General features: G+C 40.6%; 1 pseudogene; it reads left to right on the top strand.

Annotated features, from left to right (window-relative positions):
- Nucleotides 1–86: 86 nt before the first annotated feature.
- LOC102473175 (small VCP/p97-interacting protein pseudogene) lies at nt 87–2,534 on the top strand (annotated as a pseudogene).
- The last annotated feature ends 2,343 nt before the right edge of the window (nt 2,535–4,877 follow it).

A 4,877-nucleotide genomic window follows, 5' to 3' on the forward strand; every position in this document is an offset into this window, starting at 1 on the left:
CTGGCAAGCACACGTGCCCTATAGCGAAAGCCTCTCCAAAAAAAAAAAAAAAAAGTCCAGTTGACATATTACTGCTCCCAGCTAAGTATTTATCACAGAGCAAAAAGTTCTACTTAGGTTTTTTTCTTTGCATGTGTAATTCCATTGGTGGGTCTCACTAAAAAGTTGACAAAATTAAATTCATAAGTGTAGCAATTCTCCTTTAAAAGAGAAAATGTAATTTGCATTTATTGGACATCTACTGGGTCCAAAATACTGTTAGACACTTTTTTATGAGGTATTTCAGGAAGCCTTCACAATTACCCTAAACAGCAATCCCCTCTTTATAGGTATACAGTCTTAGAGGTTAGGCAGCCTTCCCACCATGCAGCATGAGGCACAGCAGGGGCTGGACCAGGTGCATCTGGCTTAGATCTCTATTCTGTCCACTTCATTACTGTGTTCCAATGAGCACACAGTAAGAAATCTTGTTAATCGAGGTATGCGTGTTGTAGGAAGCAGAGGAAAGTGCCCTAAGGTGCTCATTTCCTCCCCTTAGGCCTCCTGTTCTCCCCCTTTGGAGAAGATGAGCAAACCTGCATCACATGGTCTCCCTTCACTCAGTCGCTGGCGTTGTTACAAGACAGTAAGTTGTATTGAATGACAATGCAACGGTTCACAAGGAATTTTTAACATTGCATCCTCATTTTCTGAAGAAAAAAATTGAAATTCAGATAGGTTTGTGAATTACCTAAAGTCACATAGGTAATTAATAGGAAGGGCTTTTACCTAAATTCAGAATTCTTTATTTCTTTTCCCACTACATCCTCAAGAGAGAACATGTGCAACGTTTCTCACAGGCTGGTAGAAAATTTCACTCTCTAGGGCTCCGTTTGTTTTTTTCTCTTACCTTGATAAAAGTTTGTCCTTCAAAGGTATGAACTTTACGAGGTACTCACAAACTTCATCTCTTACTGATGTGTAGAACCACTCTGCATCTTGAAAGATCCCACAGATGGACATGGGTGACACATGCACATCGTTAAGCTATCATTATTCATTCAAGATGATGTGAGGGTGGTCCTCAGCACAGTGCAGAAAATACTTAGAGATCCACTCACTAAAAGAAAGCTTCCCTACGGCTTTTTAACACAAGTGCTACAAAAGTCCATCAGCTAAACAGGCCCAGTTATCTCTAGAAGATGTAGCAGGAGCAGGGACTGTGGTGGCGGTGGTGTCTCATCTTCTCATTTTACTTTAAGAAGAAAGTCGAACCGGAGGAGGAGGGGCAAACTGGAAATGATTTGCCTAAAGTGAGCAAGTGAAATAGCAGTGTTCTCCCTCTTCCTAGAGGACAGCAACCTTCCTTGCCTGCAGGTCCTGGGAAGACGCCACCATAGTCAGGATCATCACAAGATTATGGTTGTCCTAAAATCTGCTTCTACCTCCCTTATTTTCTTCAGACCAAATCAGATGAAACAACTCAAACCGGGCAATCCACTCCTGCTCCAGGAAGAAATATTATATGCACTCAAGGAATTCCAAGATTTGGTCAATATGCACTCACATGAACCAGGAGAGTTCATCTTCATGAGTCTTAAAGATGTTGGATCAGGGAAGATAAAATGTAAATCTCAACAGAGAAAATAATGGTGACATGACAGTGTTCTCCTGTGACTCTAAGGTTCTGACAAAGACATTTGTAGTTGGGTGTATACATTGCTGAGATGGCTCTTTTTAACTTGGACATCACAATGTCCCACAGTAAATGAGAACAAAATACTGGGACTACTGTAGCAGATAATTAAAGAAGGAGTCAAAAGGTTTAGTGAGGTAGGAATATTAGAGTAGGTTTACTGTGCAGTGTCAGATAAACCAACACCTGACTGTCTCTAACCCCTTTCACTAAGCAATAAGGAATGTACTGCTGAGAGACACTTGATCTCTGAGAAGCTCAGAGGTGGCCGTTTTCCATAGACCTTCGTTGACTAGGAAATGCTGACATAAAAACTAGGCTGGCTGGGTGGGCAGGTCAGGGACCCGCTGGTGTGGTCTCCATGGGTATGTGTTTTCCCTGCCCCGTGGAGTCTGCGCCTCCCTCGCCAGACCTGGAAGAGAAAAGAGCAAAGCTTGCAGAGGCTGCAGAGAGAAGACAAAAGGAGGCCACATCTCGGGGACTTCTGGATATTTGATCTGTGGACTAAAAGAGAAAGAAAAAGGCGAAAATGGAAAAACAAATGGCTATATCTGGGCCTCCAGCAGAAGGAGGACTTAGGTGGACAGTTTCATAAAGTGTAACATGAGTGGAAGAGTCTACTGCCAATAACTGTTCTAGTATCTGCAATCAAATGGACTTCTTTAATGTCTTCTTGAATAAATGAAGACTTAGATTTTGTAATATTAGTGCCCTTAAATGCAGGGCTAAATCTGTTGGAAATGTCATAAAAACTCTTGATTTTCAAACTTAGAAAATGGCCAGACTGCTCATTACATATTTATCTTCCTAGATTTGATCTTCTTCAGGTACAGGGTGATTTGCCAATTTTTTTAGTAGTTAAAACACATACCTAACTAGTGAATAAATATGTGCATTGCATGTAAAAATTCTGTATTCATCTCTAATATTAAAATTTACAGTTATATTTTTCTCCTTTGTAAAATGACCTAGCTGCTTAGCTTCACATTCATTTTTATTTCTATATGTGGAGATATTTTCTTAAACTTATGGACTTAGTGCCTTTAAACTGATCATCAGGGAAAATATTGAAAAATCATTCGAAGGGCTTATGTGAATGAACTCTGTAAACACTACAGTTTTGTAACTTTCCAAGTAATATTTGTAGGCAGTCATTGAGATTTCTTCTAATTTATCATCTATTTCTGTAGCTTACAAAATTAGCATACTGTGCCTTCCATTATAATAAAGTATTTTTGCTTGCTGGGAAAAAAAAAAAAGAAAGAAAGAAACTAGGCTGCCTACTATCAATGGTTATGGTAGGATTTCAGAATGCAGAGGCCAGGTGGCAACAACTCATAGAGGTACAGTTCCCTTACTTGTAACAATAATGGAATGACACCAGAGTGCCTTCACCCATTGGATCCTCACAGTGAGTTCAACCAGTGCACTTACCACCCAGGATCGTTTCCCGTCTCATGAAGAATGGAAGTGGATATACTTAGCAACTCACAGAAGCTGCCATTAGTTTCTTGGCCTTTGGAATAAGATCCATCATGGTAAAAAGAGCCAACTGGAAGCCTCTAAAACTTCCCTCCACCCCCTGGCCAAGATAGAAAATCAGGATCCCCCAACATTTTGGGGGAAAGTACACAGACTAGTGTGGTTGCAGAAGTAGCATTCCCCATTGTATTCCTGTCAGTTTGTCTTATAAACTCAGAGAAAAAACTGAATTTTGGTGAGTTATTATAAACTCACCAGCACCAGTTACAGCTGCTGTGCTATTGATAGAAGCAGTATCATCACAAACCAACACAACCACTGGCCCTTGGTACGTGACTGCAGATCAGGCAAGAATGTTCTTAATCCCCATCAACAAAGAGTCAAAGGAAGTTGCATATAATTGGAAAGGACACCAATACACATTCACTGTCTCACTATAATCTATAGGCACCTATGTCACCATGACATTCTTCAGATTATAGGACCTTATTTTGTTAATGACATCATCTTAATTAGAGTAGGTTGTAGGTGTTAGAAAATTCTTTGGGTACACTACTAAGAAATATGCCTACCAAAGAGTAGGATATAAACTACATTAAGACTTAGGGACCTGCTATATAAATGAAATTTTAAGAGACTCCATGGACTAGGGCATGATAGGGCATTCTTTCAGGTAAAGGACAAATACTATATCTTGTGCCACTGACCACTAAGAAAGAACACAATGGTTAGTGTCCTTCCTTGGATTTTAGAGATGATATTTAGGAATAGATTCTATTTATCAGGTGACTTAGAAAGCTGCTTATTTTGAATGGGTCCTCGAGTGAGGGAGGGCTCTGTGACAATGCCAGGCTGCATTGCAAACTACCCTGCTTTTAGTTTGTATGAGTTAGCAAACATGGTGATTCTAATGATACATGTGCCACATGAAGGTGCCATGTGGACTCTGGCAAAACACAACAAAGAGAGTCACTTTTCATATCTCTAGATTTGTGAAGCAAGACCATGCTCTCTGTTGCAGAAATCTACTCGTCATTTAAAAAGCAACTCCTGGCATGGTGGTTGTCCTGAACAAAGGATAAAAAGCAACTTGGAGACCAGAGTGGATCATTATAAACTGGGTATTATATCTACTGGGTCTTGACTCAGGCAGTTGCAATTCTTCATATGATGAAAATCATACATTTGAGAACAGGTTCATGCAGTTCCAGAAACATAAGTTGTTGAACCAGGTGGCCCAGGCTCCCATGGCAACTACTCTGTTGAGTCAACACCGCTCATTCATATAATCCTGATGGCCCCATAGGGTGGGCAGCTGTGTAGGTTCCCCACAATGAACCAAAAGAGAACAAAAACATCAAGGTCTCCAGATGGGTTGTCTTGGTATATTTGTGTCAGCTGAAAATGTTCTGCTGTCATACTGCAGCCTGTGTGAATATAAGGACCCTGGTGAAGGAGAATCCTCCCATTAGCTGTTAGGCCATCAGTTCACCTGGAGTCAAGAGATAAGTAACTTGAGGTGTGGATAAATATGATCACTTAAACAATGGTGAATAGTTGGTGACCTGGGGCCTGGAAAAGGCAAGACTGAAAGAGCAGGGACCAGAAAGTCTGGAGGAGAGCCTTGTGAATAGACCTAAGAGAGTAAGTACACATTGAGAGAGTCACTGTGTGTAATCCTACTGTCTTCTAGAGACTTCCACTGCTGAGGTAGTACTTA

Source organism: Tupaia chinensis, unplaced genomic scaffold (genome assembly GCF_000334495.1).
Source record: "Tupaia chinensis unplaced genomic scaffold, TupChi_1.0 Scaffold000459_1, whole genome shotgun sequence".
Classification (NCBI taxonomy): Eukaryota; Metazoa; Chordata; class Mammalia; order Scandentia; family Tupaiidae; genus Tupaia; species Tupaia belangeri.